This window comes from Pseudorca crassidens, chromosome 14, assembly GCF_039906515.1.
Source record: "Pseudorca crassidens isolate mPseCra1 chromosome 14, mPseCra1.hap1, whole genome shotgun sequence".
In the NCBI taxonomy this organism is placed as follows: Eukaryota; Metazoa; Chordata; class Mammalia; order Artiodactyla; family Delphinidae; genus Pseudorca; species Pseudorca crassidens.
In genome coordinates this window covers 25,090,964-25,118,908 of record NC_090309.1, presented here as the reverse complement: position 1 = coordinate 25,118,908, position 27,945 = coordinate 25,090,964, and the positions used below count along the sequence as shown (strand labels likewise).

The window sequence follows — 27,945 nt, the reverse complement described above, 5'->3', positions numbered from 1 at the left end:
ACCATAATTAAAAACCTATGGGACATGGGACTTCCCTGGTGGCACAGTGGTTAAGAATCTGCTTGCCAATGCAGGGGATATGGGCTCGATCCCTGGTCTGGGAAGATCCCACGTACCATGGAGCAACTAAGCCCATGTGCCACAACTACTGAGCCTGCACACTAGAGTCTGCAAGCCACAACTACTGAGCCCACGTGCTACAACTACTGAAGCCTGCGTGCCTAGAGCCCATGCTCCACAACAAGAGAAGCCACCACGATGAGAAGCTCACACACTGCAATGAAGAATAGCCCCTGCTCGCCACAACCAGAGAAAGTGAGCAACAAAGACCCAACACAGCCAAAAATGAATTAACCAATTCATTTTTAAAAATAAACAGAACCTATGGGACACCACAGCAAAAGCAGTTCTAAGAGGGAAGTTTATAGCAATACAACTTTACCTCAAGAAACAAGAAAAATCTCAAATAAACAACATAACCTTACACCTAAAGCAGAGAAAAAGAACAAAACCCAAAGTTGGTAGAAGGAATTAAATCATAAAAATCAGAGCAGAAATAAATGAAACAGAGACAAAGAAAACAAGACAAAAGATCAATGAAAATAAAAGGTGGTTCTTTGAGAAGATAAACAAAATTGTTAACCTTTAGCCAGACTTATCAAAAAAAAAGAGGACTCAAATCAATAAAATTAGAAATAAAAAGGAAAAGTTACAACTGACACCACAGAAATACAAAGGACCATAAGAGACTACTATATACAAGCAACTATATGTCAATAAAACGGACAACCTAGAAGAAATGGACAAATTCTTAGAAGAGTACAAACTTCCAACACTGAACCAGGAAGAAATAGAAGATATGAACAGATCAACCACAAGTACTGAAACTGAAACTGTTAATAAAACAACTTCCAACAAACAAAAATCCAGGACCAGATGGCTTCGCAGGTGAATTCTATCAAACATTTAGAGAAGAGATAACACCTATCCTTCCGAAACTCTTCCAAAGAAATTGCAGAGGAAGGAACACTCCCAAGCTAATTTATGAGGCCACCATCACGCTGTTACTAAAACCAGACAGAGATATCACAAAAGAAGAAAATTACACGCCAATATCACTGATGAACATAGATGTAAAAATGCTCAACAAAATACTAGCAAACCAAAGCTAACCACACATTAAAAGGATAATACAGCATGATCAAGTGGAATTTATCCCAGGGATGCAAGGATTCTTCAGTACATGCAAATCAATCAATGTGATACCTCACATGAACAAACTGAAGAATAAAAACCATATGATCATCTCAATAGATGCAGAAAAAGCTTTACACAAAATTCAACATCCATTTATGTTAAAAAAAAAAAATCTCCAGAAAGTGGGCACAGAGGGAATTACCTCAAAATAATAAAGGCCATATATGGTAAACCCACAGCAAACATCATTCTCAATGGTGAAAAACTGAAAGCATTTCCTCTAAGATCAGGAATAAGACAAGGATGTCCACTCTCACCACTTTTATTCAACATAGTTTTGGAAGTCCTTTCCATGGCAATCAGAGAAGAAAAAGAAATAAAAGGAATACAAACTGGAAAAGAAGAAGTAAAACTGTCACTGTTTGCAGATGACACGATACTATATATAGAAAATCCTAAAGATGCTACCAGAAAACTACTAGAGCTTGTCAGTGAATTTGGTAAAGTTGCAGGATAAAAAATTAATACACAGAAATCTCTAGCATTCCTATACACCACAACAAAAGATCAGAAAGAGAAATTAAGGAAAAAATCCCATTTACCATTGCATCAAAAAGGATAAAATACCTAGGAATAAATCTACCTGAGAGGGCAAAATACCTATACTTAGAAAACTATAAGATACTGATGAAAGTAATCAAAGATGATACAAACAGATGGAGAGATATACCATGTTCTTAGATTGGAAGAATCAATATTGTCAAAATGACTATTCTACCCAATGCAATCTACAGACTCAATGCAATCCTTACCAAATGGCCGATAGTATTTTTCACAGAATTAGAACAAAAATTTTTACAATTTGTATGGAAACACAAAAGATGCCAAGTAGCCAAAGCGATCTTGAGAAAGAAAAACGGAGCTGAGGAATCAGGCTCCCTGATTTCAGACTGTACTACAAAGCTACAGTCATCAAAACTGTAAGGTCTGGCACAAAAACAGAAATACAGATCAATGGAACAGGATAGAAAGTCCAGAGATAAACCCACGCACCTATGGTTACCTAATCTATGAAAAAGGAGGCCAGAATATACAATGGAGAAAAGACAGTCTCTTCAATAAGTGGTGCTGGGAAAACAGGACAGCTACATGGAAAAGAATGAAATTAGAATACTCCCTAATACCATACACAAAAATAAGCTCAAAATGGATTAAAGACCTAAATGCAAGGCCAGATATTATAAAACTCTTAGAGGAAAACATAGGTAGAACACTCTATGACATAAGTTGCAGCAAGATCTTTTTTGATCCACCTCCTAGAGTAATGAAAATAAAAACAAAAATAAACCAATGGACCTAATTAAACTTAAAAGCTTTTGCACTGCAAAGGAATCCATAAGCAAAATGAAGACAACCCTCAGAATGGGAGAAAATATTTTCAAATGAAGCAACCAACATGGGATTAATCTCCAAAATATAGAAACAGGTAATACAGCTCCATATCAAAAACAAACAACCCAGTTAAAAACTGGGGAGAAGATCTAAATAGACATTTCTCAGAAGAAGACATATAGATGTCCAAAAAGCACATGAAAAGATGCTCAACATCACTAATGATTAGAGAAATGCAAATCAGAACTATACCTCACACTGGTCGGAATGCCTATCATCAAAAAATCTACAACCAATAAATGCTGGAGAGGGTGTGGAGAAAAGAGAACCCTCCTACACTGTTGGTGGCAATGTAAATTGGTACAGTCACTATGGAGAACAGTATGGAGGTTCCTTAAAAAATGAAAAGAAGAGCTACCATATGATCCAGTGATCCCACTCCTGAGCATATATCCAGAGAAAACCATAATTCAAAAAGATACATGCACCCCAACGTTCACTGCGGCACTATTTACAGTAGCCAGGACATGGAAGCAACCTAAATATCCATCAACAAAGGAATGGATAAAGAAGATGTGTACATATATAGCATGCAATATTACTCAGCCATAAAAAGAACAAACTAATGCCACTTGCAGCAACACGGATGGGCATAGAGATTGTCATACTGAGTGAAGTTAGTCAGACAGAGAAAGACAGATATCACTTGATATCACATATATGTGGAATCTAAAAAAAAAAAAATGGTACAAATGACCTTATTTACAAAACAGAAATAGAGTCACAGATGTAGAAAACAAACTTACCAGGGGGAAAGGAGTGGGAGGGAAAAATTGAGAGATTGGGATTGACATATGCACATGACTATATATAAAACAGATAACTAATAAGGACCTACTGTATATTATAGGGAACTCTACTCAATACTGTGTAATGGTCTATATGGGAAAAGAATCTAAAAAAGAGCAGACATATGTATATATATAACCTATTCACATTGCAGTACAACTGAAACTAACACAACATTGTAAATCAACTATACTCTAAAAAAATTTTAAACATCAATCAATCAATAAATAAAAATAGCTATTATCAAAAAAAAAGAGAAAGTCATCCCAAAACACATTTTAATTAAACTTCTGAAAATTAAAAACAAAGAAAGAAATCTTGAAAGCAGACTGAGCTACAGCTATAGATCCTTAGGTATAGATCAGATACAGGTCAGAAAGAAGAAAGAGAACTGTCCCTATCTGCAGATGACATGATGGTCTACATAGACCATACCAAGGAATCTAAAAACCCAAAACAAAAACAAAAAATCAAACAACAGCAACAAACCCCTAAAACTAATAAGTGAGTTCAGCAAGGTCACAGGGAAGATAAACAGAGAAAATATACAAAAATCAAGTTTATTTCTATATGCTAGTAATGAACATGTGGACACTGAAATTAAAAATACAATACCATTTACAATTGCTCAAAAAATGAAACACTTAGATATAAATGTAACATAATATAATCAGAACTTGAATGCTGAAAACTACATAATCCTATGGAGAGAAATCAAAGATCTAAATAAATGAAAGGGGACCATGGCTGTGGATTGAAAGACTCAACATAGTGTAGATACTAATTTTCCCCAAAGTGATATACAAGTATAATGCAATTCTTATTGAAACCCCAGCCAAAAAACCCCAAAACCAACAAAAGAAAATGAAAAAACCAGCAAGATTTCTGGTAGATATAAATAAGATTATGCTAAAATTGATATAAAAATGCAATGGAACTAGAATGGTTAAAATAAGTTTAAAAAGAATAAAGTGGGAGGAATAAGTCCTCCTAATTTCAAAGCTTACTAGTATACAGCTACATCAATCAAGACTGTGTGTTACTTCTGAAAGACAGAAACATAGATCTATGGAGCAGAACAGATAACCCAGAAATAGACCCATGCAAATATGCCCAACTGGTTTTTGACAAAGGTGCTTTGCAATTCATTGGAGGAAAATGGCTTTTCAACAAATGGTGCTGGAGAAACTGGACAGCCATAGGAAAGAAAGTGAACCTTGACCTAAGCCTGACATCTTATCTAAAAATTTACTCAGAGTAGATCAGAAACCAAATGTAAAACATAAAACTACAAAACTTTTAGAAAAAAAAAAGAAAATCTTTGGGATCTAGCACTAGGCAAAGAATTCTTAGACTTGACACCAAAATCACAATGCATAACAGGGCAAATTGATAACCTGGACTTCATCAAAATTAAAAACATTTTTTCTGGGTTAAGAGGATGAAAAGACAAGCTAGAGAGTGGGAAAAAATGTGCAAATCATATATCTGCCAAAGGGACTAGTATCTAGAATAGATAAAGAATCCTCAAAACTCAACAGTAAAAAAAAGCAAAGAATCCATTTAGAACAGGGATAAAGTCATGAAGAGACATTTCACCAAGGAAGATACTGAAGTAGCAAACAAGCACATGAAAAGATATTCAACATCATTAGTCACTAGGAAAATGCAAATTTAAAACAATGAGATACCACTACTCATCTACCAGAATGGCTAAACTGAAAAATAGAGACAACACCAATTGTTGACAAAGATATGGAGAAACTGGATCACTCATACACTGCTAATGGGAATGTAAAATGAAGGAGCCACTCTGGAAAACACTTTGATAGTTTCTCAAAAAACTGGATGTTGCAACTATCACAAAACCCAGCAATTGCACTAATCCTGGGCACTTATTTCCAAATAAATGAAGACTTATATTCACACAAAAACCCACACAAATATTTAAAGCAGTTTTATTTGCAATATCTAAAAACTGTTAACAACCCAAATTTCCTTCAAGGGGAGAAGGTTCAAACAACTGTGGTATTTTCATGCCACAGACCACTACTCAGCAAGAAAAAAGGAACAGATTTTTAATGTACACAACAACCGGTATAAATCTCCAGAAAATTATACTGAGTGAAAAACTCAATCCAAAAATGTTGCATATTTTATGACTTTATTTATATAACATTCTTAAAATGCCAAAATTATAGAAATGGTGAATAAATTAAATAAACGGTTTCAGGGATTAAGGAGGGATTAGAGTCAGAAAGGAAGTGAGTATAGCAATAAAAGGGCAACAGTGGGATTCTTCTGATAATGGAAATGTTCTGTATTTTGAGTGTATCATGTCAACATCCTGGTTGTGATATTGTACTATAGTTTTGCAAGAATTTATCATTGGGGAAACTGGGTAAATGGAACATGCGATCTCTGCATTATTTCTTGCAACTGCATCTAAATATAAAATTATAAACAAAAAAAGTCTAATTTAAAAAAATGTTAATGCATGATCTCCAGAGTTGTCCTGAATAATAATCTTCACATTAAAGTTTAAGAAGCACTAATCCAGAGGACTCAACCAAAATGTTAGGGAAATTCAAAATTCTTTTTCATGAGGAACAGTTGAAGAGACAGAACATTTCATCTGGGGAAATCTTGGAGAAGGTGGTTATGAGAGTTTTCTTTTTCCAGAATATGAAGGGATTATACAGGACAAATTCGACTCCATTCATGTGGCCGCAGGAAACAGAACACATGAGTATGTAGGGGAAAGGACACAAGCTTCAGGACTGATCAGGCCTGAGTTTAAACCAAAGCTCTACTCTTTCCTGTCTTTAAGACTGAGCAAGTTAGTTTACCTCTCTGATCCTCTGTTTCCTCATCCTTAAAATGAGGCTAATGATTCCAGCCTCAATCCATCAACCAGCTTCTAACCAGAGAAACAGAAACTCCTTCAAGTATTTACAACTAAAGAAATTTAATGCAGGGAACTGGTTGCATGTGATAAAGATAGAAATACAGGTTGAAAGTGATAGAGAAGCTGAGATTTGAAGACTGCTACAATAGATGACAAAGTCAAGAATTTAAAGATCTTTTCAAATTGGTATGAACTTTAAAAAGAGGAAATTAGGGGCATCCCTGGTGGCGCAGTGGTTGAGAGTCCGCCTGCCGATGCAGGGGACACGGGTTCGTGCCCTGGACCAGGAGGATCCCACGTGCCGCAGAGCAGCTGGGCCTGTGAGCCATGCCCGCTGGGCCTGAGCGTCCGGAGCCTGTGCTCCTTAAAGGAAGAGGCCACAGCAGTGGGAGGCCCGTGTACCACAAAAAAAAAAAAAAAAAAAAAAAAGAGGAAATTAGTTGGAGTAAGATTGTATGAGATGGGACCATAAGGTAAACCAGAGATTAGCAACAACAAGCAGAAGGCAACTGAAGGGGCAAAGGGAGGAGCCAGGGTCACCAGAAAGAATCTGGAACCATGGAGGACTCAAATAGTGGAAGCTGGAACCATGGAGATGCAGCCACTACTGGAGGAGATGCTTGAGGATAAGAGAGAGGAAGGAAATAATCTGCCTTCCTCCTTTCCTCACCCTCCAACCTCACAGGTGACTCTATTTGGCCAAACCTAGCAGGAATCCAGAGCACCCTTAAGCCTGAGAAAGGCAGCCTCCATTTAGTCCCTCCTACCCAGGGCAGAGTATGGATCAGAAGGCCAACAGGCCCAGGTTTGGCACACTCACAGGGTGTTTTTGAGGATGCAGAGCATGGTAAAATGTCTGGCACATAGTAGGTACTCAGTAAATGGTAATCCTAACTTTTATATGCCAATGCTATACAATGGGCATTTAGAAACTGCATTTTCTCATCACTTTATATCTGAGTATACAGAAACACAAGCTGGGATATTTGGCTCATGCCACATGGATTCTGCCAAGAATGCTTATTTTTTTCCAAATGAGCTACATAGCTGAGAAATGTAAAAAAAGAAACTCCTGTCCTAAAGTTTCATTGTACAAAGCAAATGTTGAATTTCCACAGCTGCTGGCGTCAGCCTATCCAGAGGAATAGTTTCAGTGAAATATTAATGTGTGAGAAAGTCACACTGGGGTAAATGCATAGTAATTCAAGCAGCATGTGCAAAATTTATTTGGTGTTGGCCGGGAATGGTTTTACTTATGTGAAGTCTTCAGAAGGAGAAGAAAGTAACTGAAGATGTTTGACGAAGTCAGTCACAGAGGCTCTGGATACTCCCAGATCCCTCCCCAGTTTCAGTTCATTTCTGAAGTCCCCAAACCATAAACACAAAGGAAGTGCCCACAGAATTGGATGATGACACTGTCAGAACCAAGGGGCAACCAGCAGCAAAAACAATCAATGTAGGAAATATCAGGACCAGCAATCCAAAGACCCAGTGTACCATGAAGGTCAGGTGTCCAGTTGTGTGGAAGGACAACCAGGGTAGGAGAGAGGAGTGATAATCTAAAGGAATGTTCAAAACTTGGGAGGCAGGATGCAAGATGCTTTCATAAAAGGTCCCAGATAGGTACAAGATGCAGACTGTGCCATGCACATGTTGGACACCTCACATTTCCTAGAAGTCACTGGTGAGATGTGGTGCTGGATTCGAAGTAGCACCTGAGAGTGGGGAGAGAACCAGGGCCCATCCCTAAGGATGATATAGGCACTGAAGATTTGACCTTGCAGAGAGAAGAACTGAGTCAACCCTATGGGCCTTAAAAATGGTCAAAATCCAGGAAGTTACCTTTAAAAACTAGCTTTCAGTCTCTGGGTTCTGTCCCTGGATATCAGAACTCTGGCAATAGCCTGGGAGCAGGGGTTTCTGTCCCAGGAGGGCCTACATGAGTGAGAACATAAGAAAGGGGACAAGAATTTGAAAAGGAGACAAACAAAAACTCGTCCTGTGAAGCAGAGCACATGGGTTGAAGATGGGCTGCAAAGTTCTCATGATCAGCTCTAGGTTGACCTATTAGGATTGATGCCCCAATATATATGCCCAGGGGATCAGAGGACCCTCTTAAGTATTTACCGCCTCAAGTCAGATAGGCCTGGGCATACCAAGGTGGGGCTGATCCTAGCTGGGAGGAGCGGGGCAGGAAGCCAGACCATTTTAACCTGAAAGGGAGTCTAGAGTACTGAGGATGGATGAGGTGGGATGGGAGTCTCCACTTGGATTTCCCAGAGATCTCTCCAGCCCAATGTGTCCTAAGTTCATTACCCCACCTAACTACTTCCAATTTTCTCTACAGTGTTCACAATATCCTGAGCCTCCCAATCACTCACACTTAAACTTGGGAGTCATCTTAGGCCCTTCCTCTCCCTTGCCCTGAAGATTCTACCTCATATCCCTTCTAACTATTTTGTGCCCATTGTCACTCACCTAACTTAAGAGTGCTTCCCTTTTCTTCTTCTCCTACCCCAAGATCATATATTGGTGCCAGACTGAGCATTCAGAAACAATGTTCTAATAATGCCACTCCTCTGTTCTAAAATCATCACCTACAGACTAAAATTCAAGTGTGAGCCTGTAAATAAAGGCCCTTCAGGGCTTCCCTGGTGGTGCAGTGGTTGAGAGTCTGCCTGCCGATGCAGGGGACACGGGTTCGTGCCCTGGTCCGGGAAGATCCCACATGCTGCGGAGCAGCTGGGCCCGTGAGCCATGGCCGTTGAGCCTGCGCGTCCGGAGCCTGTGCTCCGCAACCGGAGAGGCCACAACAGTGAGAGGCCCGTGTACAGCAAAAAAAAAAAAAAAAAAAAAAAAGGCTCTTCATATGTTCTTCCCAACCTACCTTTCCAACACAGCCAAAGTCCAAGCAAATGGAATCATGTTCTTCTTCATATACTTCCCACCCAGTTCTACCTCTGTGTTTTGCTCTGCTGAATGTACTTCTTCATATTAATGCATTTCTGAGTCCTACCCACCCTTCAAGATCCATGTCACATCACCTCCTGTAAGAACGTTCTCTGATTCTCCCCTCCATACATAATTGCTCCCTCTTTTGCAGCCCTGTAACCCTGTGTGCCAATCTTTTGCATATGGTAAGAGTATGCATTACATATGCATTACAATGCATTACATTGCATTACACTATGATTTCTTCAAAATTAGGGGCCTTACATCAGATTCTCCTTCATGAAGGAAGTGTAGGGAGACTCAAGAACATTGAATTTGGCCAGCTTGTAAGAAATGTAAAGAGGTTTGGGGGAATAACATTCTAAAGGAAGTCTGGAGTCATATTGTGATCCTGGAGTGATAATTAGAGGCATTTGAGAGTCATCAGCTGAAGTATAAAAATAGATGAGGTAACCCTGACAAAGTATACCAAAGGTAGAGGAAAAAGATCATGGCTGAACCCTAGCCTGCCAGTGTCAGATGGAGAAAGAAGAAACTGTCATGGAGACTGGCAGGAAGTAGTCAAACAAATCACAGCATTCATATCACACTGGGCATGAAAAGAATTTCAGCCCTAATGGTCAACAACCAACATGTGCTTGAATAATTCTGAACAAATCCTGTGTGATTTTCTCTCTAGAATTGCAAGTAGGGCAGGACATGACAGCAAACTTGGGGATCCCTAATCCAGGACATTAAAAAAGGTGACCCACTTGCCATTTTATTCTTCACCAGTATTCCTCAAGCAACTGCTTCAGTCTGTCACTAGTGGGGCCTCCCAAGACCAGTATATCTGAGGCATCTGCAAATGTGGAGAACTCACAAAAATAATGCCCTACCGAGGAACACGCAAATGGGAACAAGAAGCATTCCTGGTCATCTGATTCTTTCCCATTTTGGCCTCCCAGTCCCAAGCCGACTTCTAAATCCATTATAATTATTAAAACCAGAGCATAAGCACAGGGACACTGAGGAAATCAGAAAGAGTAGCTCAAAAACAAGGCAGAGTCTGGAAACCCAGGGATGTCCCTCAGGGAGCCAGAGAAAATGGAAATTCTAGGTAGGGGTGTGCCAGCCTTCCTTGGCAGGAGCTGTGTAGATCCTTGAGAAGATGGATAGCTTCCACCTGAGACCTTCCTGATGGTTCCTCACCAGGGGGAGCTAGTCCATAGCCACACAGGACCTGCTTTGTGCCAATTCAATTCAATGCAAAGCAGATAAACTGCTGAGCACCTGGGAGATGAAAAGCCATGAGTCGGGCAGACATTTATCTGATGCTAACAGGGAGGCCCTCTCAAGTCAGTTCTGCAGCTTCCTTGAAACCACCATTGTCTTACACCATACTCCAATATACTGGAGTTCAATCTATTTGTTTCAAGGGTTCTACAAATGTTTGATTCAGATTACATTTTTTTAAGTATTTTTTAAACCATAAACAGATATATTCAGTGTGTGATATGCCAAACGTGAACAATCATAGAATAAAGGTTCTCTTGCCAAAACCATGAATATGTTTGAACACATTAGATATGTCATTAATGAGGAAAGCTGTAGTTCTGAAGACGTCATTAAATGATTCAGATCAATGCAAGTCTTAGGCTATAAAACTCTGGCTCAAGCATGCCATGTTCAATTAAACGTCAGGCAAGACTCAGGGATATCCACTGAGTGCATGCTCACATAAAGATATAATAGTAAACTATACAATAATAAGTGACCACATTACCTGTTGCATTGTGGCATTATTGGTATTATTACTGTTTGTTTTATTCTTAGAGTGCTTGGAAGGTTTTTATAAATCCAAATAAGACCAACTCAGCAATGCAGGGCCAGAGTGCCAGTGATGAAAATGACAACTGAAGTTTGGACTCAACATGCCAAATTAAATATTTTTTGCTGTGTTAAAGGCTTTAAGTGATTACTAAAGAGAAACAGGCACTGGAGTTTCTCACAATAGTTTTAATAACATAATTAACATCTCATAATGGCACTATATATTTCACGGAAGAATTTTCTATCAAAGGAAGACAAAAATTCGTTGAAGAACTTGTTCATCTATTCCTTTCAATTAGATTCCTTATAATTAAAGAATGCCAACAGCTGTTACATAGTATTAATGAGTCAACATTAAAACCAAATTTTCCTATATTCTTCTTTCCAGTTTCTGGATCATTTTAATCAGAATAACCCACATCTGCAAGGTATCCTGTTTAAAAACGCTATCACTTTGAATGTCTGGCTGCCATAATTTTCTCAAGGCTGTACAGCCAATACAAAATATGTATAACTATATGTTATAAACTAAAATTATCACATAAAATAATTACATATATACAATAAAATTTTGGCTTCTTCTTTTACTCATTGATATTCCATATAAGATTTCATTTGAAGAGTATCAATGCTAAAAAAAAATTGAAAATCACTGTGTTATTCAATACATAGGAGAAACCCAATATACTAAGCAGGAAGGAGTAAAAGAAGCAGGTCTTTTTTATCAGAACTGCAGAAACTAGGTAAGAGTTAATGTGCTTCAAGCATAACTGAGGTATAAACTTGGGGCTCAAAAAAATACTTGTTGAAATAATCACTGTAGCAGAAATGCTATGTCCCTTGCTTTTAGAATTGAGAGAGGGGGAAACTTTGGAAATGAAGAAACAGAGAAGACCATGGAAGAAGTTCTGCTTTTCCTATGAGAATCATCTTCCTGCATGCAAGTAAGTAGGACTTGCTTTGTGTGAAGCAGGACAGACCAAAGAGATGGTGGTCAATGGGTAGCCAAATGTATCCACTGACCATAAAGGCCAGCATAGCTGAAGTGTCAGCATATTGGAAAGAATGCCATGAGCTACTGCTCTGGACATGTGGTAGAAAAAAAGTGGTGACTAGACATGATTTTGAGGGAAGGATGCCAAAGGAAAAGTACAGCCTGGAAAGCAGAAGCAAAGTCCAGTCTAGGAATCATTCATTCATTCACTTGTTTATCAATAAAGCACCTATTAACAGAGGCATGATACTAGTACTGGGGATATGAAGACAAACAAGCCTTGGTCAGTGTCTCTTTGGGGGAAAGGAGTACTGTTTCCAAAGGTAAGCACAGGGAGCGAAGAGAGGATGGTAGGGGGGCATAGTCAGCTCCCTGGAAGAGGAAGCCCCAGAGATGAGTCTCAAAGAAGAAACATGAGTTAATCAACTGGATAATGGCTGAGGATGGGGGAGGGGAACACATTAAACAGAGACAGTATTCACGTAGAAAGACAAGATTTGAGATGGAAAACTATATAGTTGGAGAAAAGCATGTGGATCAAAATGGGTGAAGGACAAAGTGAACGGAAAGGAACAGCAAGCAGATGAAGCTGTTGAAGTGACCTGGGGTGCTCTTGTCAGCACTAAGGAGACAAGGCAGACGCTATGCTGGGGATAGCACAGTATTCAGAATCCGCACACACACTTCCCTCTTCAACAGTTTCACACTATTTGCTTGTGTAGCCTCCCATGAGAACTCCGAGAGCAGAAACTGTCTTTTTCACCTTTTTCATCCTTATATCCTTGGAGCTTAGCATAGTTCCTGGAATGCAACAGGAACTCAACACTTACTGTTATATGAACACTTACTGTTAAATGAACAAAGTTCAAAGTAAGGAAAGGAGAGGCTGGAAGGACAAATGCAGTGAGTGTGGCCTAAAGAACACTGACAAGTGCAAAGGCTGAGAAGCCATCTGAAATATAATAAACTAGGAATAAACAGAAACAGAATCCCTATGTCCTAAGCAGCATATAGAGGAAGTGAACAGCAAAATGACCACAGATGAAGATAACTTAGAGTAGATGCACTCAATCACCTTGGTAAGAGGAAGGAGTCCTGAACTCTCCCTGAGAAAGGGCTGTGTTATAGGTTGAATTGTGTCCCTCAGAAAAGATATGGTGAAGTCCCAGAATGTGACCTTATTTGGAAGTAGGATCTTTACAGATGTAACCAGGTTAAAATGAGGTCATCACGGTGGGCCCTTCCAGATGACTAGTGTCCTTATAAAATGGGGAAATTTAAATGCAGACATACACAGAGGGAGGGCAATGTGGAGAGACACAAAAATGTGTCTAAAACAAAAATGTCTAAGGCTACCAGATGCCAGGGGAGAAACCTGGCACAGATACTTCCCTAGTACCTTCAGAGGGAGCATGACCCTGCTGATATCTTTTCTATCCACCCCAACTGTGAGACAATAAATTTCTGTTGTTATAAGACATCCAGTTTGTGATACTTTTTTATGGCAGCCCTATGAAACTAATACAGGCTGGTGGTCAAAACAGATCAACAACTGTGGCAGGCACTGGTGTTTAACTCCAGCATGCATTCCTCCTTACCCCTTGCTGGAAGAGCCCCACGTTGTTTGTGTGTCTATCCTCCCTGGCCCAAGGTATGGGTCATGCAACTGATTCACTTCAATCACAGAGGTCTCTTTGCCCTTCCGTGTACCACGTGACCCAATGCTGTCCAATAGGTATCACTAAAAGGACTGCTGTATCCATCATATAATTCAGTTGTTCTAGGATATTTCTCTGTCCTGTTTGAAATATTTGATGTAGAGACTGTCTCTTACTGAACCTGGACAAGGCACTAAAGTAATGATCAGTGGTGTTACTAGACAACCTGAGGGAGAATGGTAACTGAATTGACTTCCTTGACCACAATTGTCAAGTTTGCCGTTTCAGAAGCTAATCTTGACCTCCAGGGTTTAAATCAACAAGTTCTCCCTTATCAGATATTATTACCTGAATTTGACAGTTATCTCCTGGGTGATTAGGCAGGGAATAGGACAACGTTCTAATCTAGACACTTAAATTCAGGGATTCCCTAATCCACAACCTAATACCACACTATCTTCTCCAAATTGTAACATGCAAAAATCATCAGGTTAGAACCTCAAGATGGGGTCTGAGTTTTGATTCATGTCCTTTGTCAAACACAGAAGAATAATCTCATACCTAACAGTTTTTTTCAGCTAAAACACAGCTCTAGTCCTTGTTATGCCAGCTGATTGAGAAACTTAAAGGGCTGGGTGGGTCTTAGCAGGGACTGAGAGAAGAGAGAGGAGGGAGTTGCATAGGCTTATGGAGTGGGGCTTCATGACATACCCTGAGAGGTGGGGAGAAGACTCTACATTTTAGGAATGGCACAGGCTTTGATGCCATATCCAGGTTCAATCTCAGCTCCACCATTTACCAGCTAGATGACTTTGGACAAACAACTTAGCATTTCCAAACCTCAGTCTGAAAAATAGGAAATGAAACTTAATATTCTTAAGAATTCTTAAGAATTATGCTTAATAGTCTATATCTATGCACCCAGCATAGTGTCTTGTGACCAACAGGTGACCTCCCAGGATGTGCACATGATTCTGAGTCCCAAATACAGAATGTCTACAATTTTTTTTCTTCACTGGAAGAATCACTCCACTGAGCAACAAAGAAACAACTAGACATGTTCCCATCAAATTGGTTATGTAGTCCTGTCATTTTTACCTTGGAGCATGTCACAAACCATTTCTCTTCATGGTCCCTCCTTCTTAGTTCCCCTGAATTAAAGCAATGGCTCCTAAGTGGCCTCCCTGCCTCCATTCTCTCCCCATGCTCCAGTCCAATCTCCAGTGAGCCCCAAGAATTATCATTCTAGAACAGGGATTGGTAAGCTCACAGGTAAATCAAGCCCACTGCCTGTTTGTGTCAATAAAATTTTATTGGAACAGAGCCATGCTCATTTGTTCATGTATCATCTATAACTGCTTTCACACTATAGGGGCAGAGATGAGTAGTTGCAACAGAAACTGTATGGCCTGCAAAGCTTAAAATATTTACTATCTGATCCTTCACCGAAAAAGTTTGCTGCACCCTTGGTAATTGTTCTAGAACACTCCCCTTGGAACTCATCACTCCCTCCAGTGACTTACCTCCAAGATAAAGTCTAATCTGTGTTAGTTGGCCCTTACCAATCTTTCCTGATGCATCTCTCACTATTCCCCTACTTGAAGCCCAAACTCCTTGCTGAATGAGGGTCCTATAAACACACCAGGTTCTCTTCACGCAGAACACCACTACTCCCTTTCCACATAAAAACAAAAACAAAAAACAAAAAAAAAACAACTTCCATCTATTCTTCAAGATTCTTCTTAAATATCCCTTCCTTTATGAAGCTTTCTAGAACTGCCCCCTCAGACCTATACAAGGGTCAGGCACTCCTTCCTTGGAAACAGTATCCTACCAATAAATGGCATGTCATATACAGTAGATATGGGTCTACATACCTGTCTTCCTCACTAGACACACCCAAGCTAAACTGTCTCCTCTCTTTCCCTCCTGGAGCACCCTGTTCTTTTCCAACATAGCGCTTACCATAGTTTGTAATCATGTATTTCTTTGTGTAATTATTTCTTTAATGTCTGTCCCCTAATAAAGTGAGCTCCAAGAAGACAGGAACTAAGACTGTTGGATTCACCACCACATTACCATCACATATCCTGGAGCCAGCCACATAGTAGTTGTTCAGTCTGTTGAATGAACGAATGATTGGATGAATGAAAAAAAAAGACAGAGAGAGAGATTTTACTAATGAATCAAATATCAATGAAATAACCTAAGGAATCAGAAAGTGCTGTTGCTTTCTGAGCACACCAGATACTGCCCCTCAGACCCTTCTGGTACTCCCATGGTCCACAAGGTTGGGCATAAGCACCACTAATAGCTTTGATATGGATGTTTGGAGCATGTATACAGCCCTATTCACTCATTCTTGGGATATGTGTGGAACATTTACATAGCCCTTTCCATGAGATCAAATTCAGACCCCATGAAACTAGAATAAAGCCATATGTACATTTATATCATTGAGTCCACATTTTCACTGAAGCATACAGTGTCCTGACTATGCCCTCCTGGAGAAGGACATCCTCTACTCCTTTCTACTAGGAAAAGGTGGGCAAGACTACTACAACTTCTTCCCTCTGTCCCTAAGGACAGTGTCCTGTCTGTGCATCACACCCATACCCAGCCAAAGGCACTCCACACTACGCCTACATCCAGATGAAAGACCTGCGTGGGAAAGTTTGAGGAGGGAGTTAGGCTGGAATGATTCTTCCTTGACTCATACAGAGGGAATCTTCAAGCTCAAAATGTGACTCTTGAAAGTTTTACTGTTCATTTTTCCTAATACCTGAAGCTCAAGATCAAGCAAATAATTCAGCTGAGTTGCTGCTTCATGTGGAAAAAAATATCCCAAGGCCATTTCCTGTGTGGGCTTTCTGATTTTTGACAGTGTCTCTTTGAGAGACAGCCCCATCCATAAAGGCCTTCTGTGGAGGTGTGTGTGCATTTCACTGAGATGTTTCCAAGAAGATTCCAACCATTCCAACCAAGGCAACTTTATGAAGTTGGCAGCCAAATCCTATTTCCAGCCTGCAGCCTCAGGGATGTCAGTTCCGTGAACGAAGAAAAAGCTGAATTTCATGTTTAAGTCAAACTTTTAACCCTCTGTGGCATCTACCTCTGGTCTGAATGACAAAAGAATCCTATGTATTAAAACACAGAGATTGTCTTTGGATCTAGATAAACACTTCTTCTCAGAGCTTGCTGGACTTGTCCTTTAAGCCTGGTAACAAACCATTCATAAGGAAATGTCAGTCTTTCCCATTATTAAGAACTGAAATTGCAGCAGCCAAATTATCTAGATTCATTTTAAGCATAGGGTTGTTGCCCTAGCAAGCCTCCTTACAAAATATGCCTTCCATTTCCTATAAAATCCAAGCAAATCTCTGTTTCCTTCTATAGATTTATCTTAATCTCCAATCACCTTTCCCTCTGCTCACAGGATCATAGGTCTCATGTCCAGTTCAAAATCAGTGTCCCCCTCTCCCAGGCTGCAGTCCTCATTTTGACCCAAATAAAACTTAACTCACACACACATACACAAAGATCAGTGTCCCCTCCCTTCCACCCACTGTGCTGTGAGTCACTTTCCTTCCTCTCAAGGCTTACTGCCACCCATCATTCTTACTACTCTGGTATCTATAGAGCAGACACCCCAATTCCACATGATTGACAGGGAGCTCTAGCACACTGTGCTCTCTTGGAATATTTCAAAGATAAATTCAGTAGATGATGTACTGTACATAAATTTGATATGGTCTGGATTTAACAACATGTGATAATGATTCATCATTGGGTACTATGAAAGAAATTTTCTCTACTCCACCTAATAAAAGCTGAAGATCTGAAACACATTTCAGGGGCTTATTTATTGAGTCCTAACCATCTACATGGAAACTGTCCAGAACATGGGGAGAGATATTAAAAATCTGTATAAAAAAGAAAAGTGAACATAGAGATACTTTCCCCAGTGTGCATAGTGCATTTGTGGCCACTCTGTGAGGCCTCCTCTGGTTCTGTCCCTCCCCATAGATATTGACAGGTCTTTTCCATCTCTAAAATGTTCCCTCTACCTAATACCTTTAGTTATCATCTTCCCTTTCTTGTTGCTTCCACAGCCAAGCATCTGGAAAGAACTGCCTATGTTTGGTATCTCTACCTACTCACCTCACATTTGGTCCTCAACCCGCCTCATCTTTCAAATTCCCCTCACCAAGTCATCAATAACTTCCTTATTCCCAAATCCATGGATATTTCTTTTCTTTTCTTAATGATTTCCAGATAATTTGATGCTACTGATCCCTCCTTCCTGGAAACTCTCCTGTATTCCAGTCTCCCATTTCCTCCTACTTTTCTGCCCAGGTCCTACTCCTGTTGCCTTCACTAGAGCCTCTCCTTGCCCTCCCTCAGAGGTCACTGTTGCGCCCTAGTCCCCCCACTCTCAGAGGCAGTCTGGCAAAGCCATAAATAGCACAGGCTCCCAATCCTGACTGCCTTGCCTAAAATCCTAGGTCCATTACTATAGTTTAATGACCTTGGGCAAGTTACTTACTATCCCTGTGCGTCAGTTTATTCATTTGTAAAGTAGGTATAATAGTCTTCTCTGGCAATGGTTATTCAGGGCATTAATACACTTAAAATATTTACAAAAAACACATAGTACACACTCAATAAGCACTGGCCATCATAATTCCTCTTCCCATGCTTTATACTCTCCTTGAACACCATGACTTCATTACCTCTTGTTAAAAGTTTGCCCTTGAATCTTCTTTAAGACTTCTCTCCTGGATGCCAAATCTGCTAAACCATTTGCCCACTAGACATGTCTCTCTGGCTGTCCCTAAAATTCTTCAAATTCAGTTTGTCTGAAACTGAGCTCATCATCTTTTCCTGCAAATGCTTCTCCTCCTCCATAACCTCTCCTGATGAATAGCTCCACTATACTTACTCTTGGTTGCCCAGGCCAAAATCCCAGACAGTCCTAGACTCCTGCCTCTGCCCCCAAACTCCACTACACAATCAGTCACCAAATGGTGTCAACTTTATTGCCAAAATATTTCTTGAGTCTGTGCCCAATTCTCCACTCCTATTACCAGTGTCTTAGATAGAGCCTCATTTTTTTTTCACCTAGATGATAAGTAACAATAATATTCACCACTATTTTCTCATGCCCATTATGGATCAATTACTGCAGTAGACACTTCACATACTTCATCGTCCATAGTCTCGACAGTCATCTCTCCATGAGGGAGGGGATCATCCATCCCTGTTTTCAGACTGAGAGAGACAGAAGCTCAGAGGCACTTAATAAATAGCCTAAGTTCCACAAAGATGTTATGGGGCTGCTGTGTGGACTGAGGTCGGTCTGACTCCAAACCCCAGGTCTTTTCTACTCTCTAAACTACAGTGGTGTCCTGACATGGTCTTCCTGCCACCTGTCTCATTCTTCTCCAACATCTACTGCCAGAGGGGTCTATTTCTACAATGAAACTCTGACCTAGTCTCTCCTCTGTGTGAAATCCTGTAGTAGCTCCCCCGTGCCTTCAGAGTAAAATTCAAACCCTTTAGCAAGGCTTTTCCTGGTGTGCCACTTTGCCCATTTAGAGATCCGCCTCCCTCCTCTCCAACCACGCCTACCTCTCTTCCCTTCCTGGAGCACACCTTGCCTGCTCACCTGGCCATGCTGTATTTCTCGCTGGCCCCTCTGCCTGTGATTCTCTTCTCATCAGCCTAGATGCCTCCATCTCAGCCTCCTAGATGCTCTTGGACCCACCTGCTGTCTAAGCTGAGTTTAGCTGTGCCTCCTCTGGACACACAAAGCACTCTGTCTTGCCTCTAGTGCTGAATTTTAGAGTGATGCAACAGTCATTGATTGAATGCTACAATATGTAAGAATTCATGGTGGACTCTAGTGATTTAGGAATCAATAAGACATGTCTTGCTTTCAGAGAACTCACTTTAATGAGAGAGATGGATAGCAAAATGTCTCATTACTATCTTTGATTCCCCTGTCTGCACACTGGATTTCAGAGATTCTTGGGCAGGAAGAGTACTTGTTCATCTCTGTGTTTCCAGGGCCTAGAACTATGCCTGGCACACAAGGCAGTCGGTAAACACTAACAGCTTGAGCTAAAGAGACAAACCAAGGCCACCAAGCTATCTCTGTGAACACACAATACCATCTACAGGCACCATCTTCACTTTCATGTGTATCTTTTCCAGACTCTAATATGTCCAAGTCATTGTTTTCTGATTTTCACGAGGTCCTCAAAGTTCACTCCAGCGAGGAAGGAAACTAATGTCAGAGGTTGTTCAGCCAAGTGGAACACAGGATAGGCGCTTCAGTAAAGTATTGTATGTGTCTCCCAATAACAGGTCCTTCCAGCCCCTTCTCGTGGGCTGCTGTGGCCTATCTTGCCAAGATAAGTGAGTAAAAGGACAAGTCAGCCATATTTGTGTAGGTCCTTAGGGTAAGACAGGTTTGGGCAGCTCTTCTGAAGGGGGGGGTCCCTGTGTAGAAACAAGACCCCCTGAAGTCAGTTCCCTCCGGCTACTGACCATCTGAGTGACACAGGCAGGAGGGCACAGGGCAAAGGGAAAAGGCTTAGATTACGGCAGGTTTTTTTGTAAAAAAGACTTCTTTCCTTCAAAAGCTTATGGTTACTTCTCTGCTGAGCAGTATTTCTGCCTCCTCTCACCTTGGAGGACAAGGTACAAGCTGTCTCGGAGATCAAAGAGGGAGCAAGAGGAGGAAGAGAGAGTTGCTGACCTCCAGAGCAGACAGCTTCTAACTGCTTCTAAGTTCTGACAAGGCAAGACCTCAGACATCAGGCAGAGGAGAGGGAAAGAGGAAAAACATGGAGGAAAAGGCCACTCCCACCTGGACCACAGCAACCCACACACCTGTACTTTCCTTTGTGAAAGCTAGATTTTCTAAAAGTGTCTCTGATGATAATATGACCATCCCGACACTGTCTGAAGCAATGGTGAAGGGCTTAGAGTCTGGTGGCCTGGATCTGATCCCAGGTCTGTCTTTTAGCTGAGGGTGGGATCCTGATTCCTCCTCTGATACTGACCTCAGAGGATGGTTGTGAGGATCAATGCAATAAAGGCATACAAAACCCTTACCATGGGTTCTGGCACCCACCCCAGGTGCTCCTATTGTAACTGGCCACTGGAAACCACCTATGGGACCACTTTCTGTGGAGGAAGGATGTTCCTCAAAAGAGACCTCCCTTCTCACTGCCTCTATTCCCTGACCCCTGACTGGATTGAGTCTTCCTCTGCATCTGTATCTTCTCTGTCACAGAACTACTCCTCTGTTTTGTGCTGGTTTTCTTGTCTATCTCCCCATTCAGGCCATGAGCATCTTGAGGGTCAAGATGTGACTTTCATGCTAGGGCATTCATTCACTTGTTTATCACTTACTAAGTGTTTCCTACATGACATGGGGGTCACTAAGTGGTAAATAAATTACTGAAGTCTGGGAATGACCTATAGAATCACCTATATAAATTGTCCAGTCAACAAGCATATGTACCTATCACCTGTGGTGAGCTTTGGCAAAAGACTTTGGGATCAAAGAAAAGGACTGCAACTGTGAACGTGATTCCCAGGAAATGTATCAGTCATGACAGTTGATCTGCTAGGTCACATGCTGGATTTTATGTAAAACAGACCCAAATGATCAAGTACACTCTCACTGTCTGTCTCTGTCTCTGTCTCTGTCTCTGTCTCTCTGCCCCTGCTTTCTTCCTCCCTCTCTAAGTCCAGAGAAACTTAGCAATTACTTACCAATTCATACAGACTTTTGGCTGCTCTAAAGATAATGTTCAAAAGCCCAGAATCGGGAGGAGCCATCAGTACAGTTCATCAGCCAGGGTATTATCTTCCTCGTGTTTGTCTCTCTGGCGCCCAGCACAGAGCTACTTACACCACGTGTATTCCAAACTCACCCTAATTCCTCAAGATACCATCACCAGTCTAGTCTAGTCTAATCTAGATTAAATGACCCTTTCAGAACCAAACAGGATTTCACATAGAGTCAAATAATCGAGGTACATTTCACAGAACACAGCTAAAGACCTGAATAGGGTGAGATGTCTCTCCTTAGAACCAGACACACAAGCAGAACCAGCTTCATTAGGAATCTGCCTGCTGGTCAGTTAAGAGGCAGCCAAACCATGACATCAGAGGCCTAAAAAGCTAGTGCCGGGTCTGACATTCCTCTCCTGGGCTAGTTTATCTTCTGGATCAGGCTTTAAATACCTCAGTGAAAATGCAAGTGATGCCCCCAAAATCTTGAGTCAGACTTTTACTCCAGTCATTAATACCCTAGGAGAATCTGTTTCTCAGATCAGCCATCTGGTGACCCAGGAGAGAGGATAATGCCAGAGGCAGTAAGAGTCTGGTATCTGAAGGGGGAAGGCAGTGCGACAGGGGATCTGAGTGGTCTCTGATGTGTTGATGGACAGGGAAGTTCTCACTCTGCTCCATCCTCAAAAGCAGACTTACTAGAGTATTTCTGTGACCCCCCCCCAACAAAACCTCAAGGTCTTGCACACCCAGCTAACCTCATTCCACTAAAATTTGGGAGACAACTTGCCAAAACAAGCAAACTCAGGGGGATTACAACTGTGTGAGTCAGCTGTGGAAGAAGCCAGAGTACACAAATGTGCAGGTGTTTGTGCAAGGTAGTCTGGCCTATACAGCAAGTGGCCAATGGACCAGCAAGGAAGGGGTTCGGCTTTCAAAGGCAGGGCTGCATTCAGGGAAAAAGATTTCAAGTTAGTGAAGTGATCACCTGTAACCTAGTATCCAGTGTCATGCATAACTCAGATAGGGGGTCAGTGACAGGTTCCAAACCTGGTTCTCGAAAACTCCATATGAGTCATTAAATTCTCTTAACAAGTTTTACCTTTAATATATAACAGCAGTCCCCAAATTTTTGGCACCAGGGACTGGTTTCGTGGAAGACAATTCTTCCACAGACTGGGGAAGGGGGATGACCAGTTTCTGGATGATTCAAGTGCATTACATTTATTGTGCACTTTTTTTCTATTATTATTACATTTTAATATATAATGAAATAATTATACAACTCACCATAATGCAGAATCAGTGGAGCCCTGAAGTTGTTTTCCTGCAACTAGATGGTTCCATCTGGGGGTGATGGGAGACAGTGACACCCAAAGTGTGTTGCTTATGTCCAGTCTACTCCGTAATCTTGTCTTGGTTTCTATCACTACATAAAAGCCTGCTTCACAAGGATAGGATGCTGGAAATGAAAGCAGGTTTTTCAGTGCTTTTGTGGCAAACTCAGGATATTCTGCCTTGACTTTAACCCAGAACGTATGGAGATTTGAAGTTGCCTCAAACATACTTTTAAGGTCACTGTCATTTGCGATCTCAAGAAGTTGCTCCTCTTCTAGCACGGACAAAGCTGATTCACCTGGTTTATTCACAAATGGGTCACAGATCCATTCCTTCCTAGGTCAGGGGTCTTTTGTGATTGGGAAGTAATGCTCAAACTCTTTTGAAAGATGAGATAGGTGATCATGCACCAGCTGGGAGAAAGAAGGCCCTGGCTCAGCCTCTTTCAAAATCTCTGCTAATGTTTGAAATATGTTAAACATCCCAGTGTTCACTCATCGCCCCCATAATTCCAGTTTGGCTTTGAATGCAGCCACTTTATCTGCCGACTTGAACACAGCTGTCGTCCTCCCTTGAAGTGACAGATTGAGTTCATTGAGGAGGTTGAATATGTCACACAGGTAAGCAAGTTTTGCAACCCATTCTGTGTCACTGAAATGTGCTGTCAGTGGTGACTCTTTTTCTAAAAGAAATCTCTGGAGCAGCTCTTATAACTCAAAAACTCTGGCCAGTGATCTACCTTTAGAAAGCCATCTGACTTCTGTGTATAAGAGAAGACGTGTGCGCTCTGCGTCCATCTCCTCACAAAGCTGCATGAACAGACATGAGTTAAGAGCATGTACTTTACTTATTTATTTATTTTGAGAATGAGGTCTAATTTTTTTTTAATTTTTATTTTTTTATACAGCAGGTTCTTATTAGTTATATATTTTATACATATTAGTGTATATATGTCAATCCCAGTATCCCAATTCATCCCACCCCCCACCAACCCACTTCCCCCCTTTATGTCCATGTGTTTGTTCTCTATATCTGTGTCACTGTTTCTGCCTTGCAAACCGATTCATCTGTACCATTTTTCTGGATTCCACATATATGCATTAATACACGACATTTGTTTTTCTCTTTCTGACTTACCTCACTCTGTGGGACAGTCTCTAGGTCCATCCACATCTCTACAAATGACCCAGTTTTGTTCCTTTTTACGGCTGAGTGATATTCCATCATATGTATATACCACATTTTCTTTATCCATTCATCTCTCAATGGGCATTTAGGTTGCTTCCATGACCTGGCTATTGTAAATAGTGCTGCAATGAACATTGGGGTGCATGTGTCTTTTTGAATTATGGTTTTCTCTGGGTATATGCCCAGTAGTGGGATTGCTGGGTCATATGGTAGTTCTATTTGTAGTTTTTTAAGGAACCTCCATACTGTTCTCCATAGTGGCTGGATCAATTTACATTCCCACCAACAGTGCAAGAGGGTTCCCTTTTCATCATACCCTCTCCAGCATTTGTTGGTTGTAGATTTTCTGATGATGCCTATTCTAACTGGCATGAGGTGATACCTCATTGTAGTTTTGATTTGCATTTCTCTAATAATTAGTGATGTTGAGCAGCTTTTCATGTGCCTCTTGGCCATCTGTATGTCTTCTTTGGAGAAATGTCTATTCAGGTCTTCTGCACATTTTTGGATTGGGTTGCTTGTTTTTTTAATATTGAGCTGCATGATCTGTTTATATATTCTGGAGATTAATCCTTTGTCCGTTGATTCATCTGCAAATATTTTCTGAGGGTTATCTTTTCATCTTGCATATAGTTTCCTTTGCTGTGCAAAAGATTTTAAGTTTCATTAGGTGCCATTTGTTTATTTTTGTTTTTATTTCCATTACTCTGGGAGGTGGGTAAAATAAGATCTTGCTGTGATTTATGTCAAAGAGTGTTCTTCCTATGTTTTCCTCTTAAGAGCTTTATAGTGTCTGGTCTTACATTTAGGTCTTTAATCCATTTTGAGTTTATTTTTGTGTATGGTGTTAAGGAGTGTTCTAATTTCATTCTTTTACATGTAGCTGTCCAGTTTTCCCAGCACCACTTATTGGAGAGAATGTCTTTTCTCCATTGTATACCCTTGCCTCCTTTGTCATAGATTAGTTGGCCATAGGTGCGTGGGTTTATCTCTGGGCTTTCTATCCTGTTCCATTGATCTATATTTCTGTTTTTGTGCCAGTACCATATTGTCTTGATTACTGTAGCTTTGTAGTATAATCTTAAGTCAGGGAGTCTGATTCCTCCAGCTCCGTTTTTTTCCCTCAAGATTGCTTTGGCTATTCGGGGTCTTTTGTGTCTCCATACAAATTTTCAGATTTTTGCTTCTAGTTCTGTTAAAAATGTCAGTGGTAGTTTGATAGGGATTGCATTGAATCTGTAGATTGCTTTGGGTAGTATAGTCATTTTCACAATATTGATTCTTCCAATCCAAGAACATGGTACATCTCTCCATCTGTTTGTGACATCTTTGATTTCTTTCATCAGTGTCTTATAGTTTTTTGAGTACTGGTCTTTTACCTCCTTAGCTGGGTTTATTCCTAGGTATTTTATTCTTTTTGTTGCAATGGTAAATGGGATTGTTTCCTTAATTTCTCTTTCTGATCTTTTGTAGTTATTGTATAGGAATGCAAGAGAATTCTGTGCATTAATCTTGTATCCTGCAACTTTACCAAATTCATTGATAAGCTCTAGTAGTTTTCTGATGACAACTTTAGGATTCTCTATGTATAGTATCATGTCATCTGCAAACAGTGACAGTTTAACTTCTTCTTTTCCAATTTATATTCCTTTTATTTTTTTTTCTTCTCTGATTGCCGTGGCTAGGACTTCCAAAACTATGTTGAATAACAGTGGCGAGAGTGGACATCCTTGTCTTCTTCCTGATCTTAGAGGAAATGCTTTCAGTTTTTCACCACTGAGAATGATGTTTGCTGTGGGTTTGTCATATATGGCCTTTATTATGTTGAGGTATGTTCCCTCTATGCCAACTTTCTGGAGAGCTTTTATCATAAGTGGTGTTGAATTTTGTCAAAAGCTTTTTCTGCATCTATTGAGATGACCATAGGGGACATGTACTTTAATGTGGTTGATAATTTTAATCACATCCTGCAAAACGTTGTTAAGTTCAGGTGACATTTTTTGGCTAGCCAGCATTTCTCTATGGATGACACAGTGCATAGATTCACATTCAGAGGCAACTTCTTTGACCTGAGTAGTGAAACAAGAAAGATCTCCAGTCGTGGTAGCCACTCTGTCTGTGCATATACCAACACAAAAGGACCAATTCAGTTTTCCTTATATGTAATAATTCAAAGACTTGAATAGTTCTGCAGCTGTGGTATTGGTTGGCAACAAAAGTGCACATAACATATTCTCATGCACATCCTCCTGGAAAATATATCGCACAAAACCAAGCAATTGTTGCCTTGTTGTCAACGTCGGTAGACTCGTCAACCTGGATTGCATACCATGGTGACTCATTAATTCTCTCCAACAGTTGTGCCTCAATATCCTCTGCTATTTCATCAATTTGTCTACTTATGGTGTTGGCCGAAAGAGGAACACATGCCACCTTTTGAACTGCAGCCTCTCCTAAAAGTTCACAACAAATGTCCTTAGCAGCAGGCAGGATCAACTTTTCACCAATAGTAAAGGGCTTCTTAGCTTTAGCAATGCAGTTACTCACTAAGAATGATGCTCTCAGTGCCGACACATTTGATGAAGTGGTGGCTTTCAATAATCGCTTCTGTTCTTTGTGTTCACGTTTGTTTCTTTTGAAAAACTCCAAAGGCTTGTCTTTTAATGCATGGTGCTTGGTCTCCACGTTTGGCTAGGGTTAGCTTGTGGACTTACCAAAACTGTGACTGAGACAAGTGTGCAGTGTGGGAAAGAGGTGTGGATGTTAGTGGTAAATAAAATAATGGGCAAGCCACACGCAGACTAAAATAAGTGTCGGATTCTGACTTAAAGCCTGCCACCAGATGCAGTTGTACTATTGAAGTACATCAACTCACTTGCCCCTATAAAGCCTGCCACCAGATGCAGCTTAATTGTCACTTGCCACTCAGTGATAGGGCTTTGATATGAGTCTGCAAGCAACTGATTTATTATGGTCTCTGTGCAGTCAAACCTCTCTGCTAATGATAATCTGTATTTGCAGCCACTCCCCAGTGCTAGCATCACCACCTCAGCTCCACCTCAGATCATCAGGCATTATATTCTCATAAGAAGTGCACAACCTAGATCCCTCACGTGTGCAGTTGACGGTAGGGTTTGCACTCATATGAGAATCTAATGCCACTGTTGATCTGACATGAGGCGGAGCTCAGGCAGTAATGCAAGTGATGGGGAGAGGCTGTAAATACAGATGAAGCTTAGCTCGCTCGCCTGCTGTTCACCTCTTGCTATGTGGCCCTGTTCCTAACAGGCCATGGACCAGTACCATTCTGTGGCCCAGGGGTTGGGGACCCCTGCCATATAACACTTGGAGAGAAAACATACTCTGCATCATCAAGTATAAGGCAAGAGACCCACCTGGTGCCATTCATCCATCCATCCCACATTCGTTGATTGATTTAACTCAGTATTTCTGTGCTAGGTGCACATTGCAAAGGGCACATGCTTAGAAAGGACAAAGCTGGAGTCAGGTAGCTCCTGACCCCTCGTCTGCACCTCTAACCTCAAGCAGGTGTGTTGATTCCATAGGCCCACCCCCAAAGAGTTAATGCCATTCTGACTGACCTGGCACACATAAAGCTCCATTTAGCATCAAGTTCATTGGTGCTGACCTAGAACTGTGACAGGAGACTGACCCCCATGTCCTGTCCCTCTGCGACTGGGTTAGGGGCAAGAAGGAGAGGGAAGGAACAGGATTGTAAAAATAATGGCACAGTCTTAGATCACAAGTGTGATGCAGTTGAAAAACCCAAGGGACTTTGGCTTTTATCAATGTACACAACAAACTCCAGCTCATATTTATGGAGCACT

The 27,945-nt window shown here is 40.8% G+C and overlaps 1 protein-coding gene across 6 annotated transcripts in view; it reads right to left on the bottom strand.

The window, feature by feature from the left end:
- The window catches only part of EVA1A (eva-1 homolog A, regulator of programmed cell death), a 77,634-nt gene that overhangs the window by 46,975 nt on the left and 2,714 nt on the right, over positions 1–27,945 (bottom strand). The gene's annotated exons all lie outside the window — the stretch shown is intronic.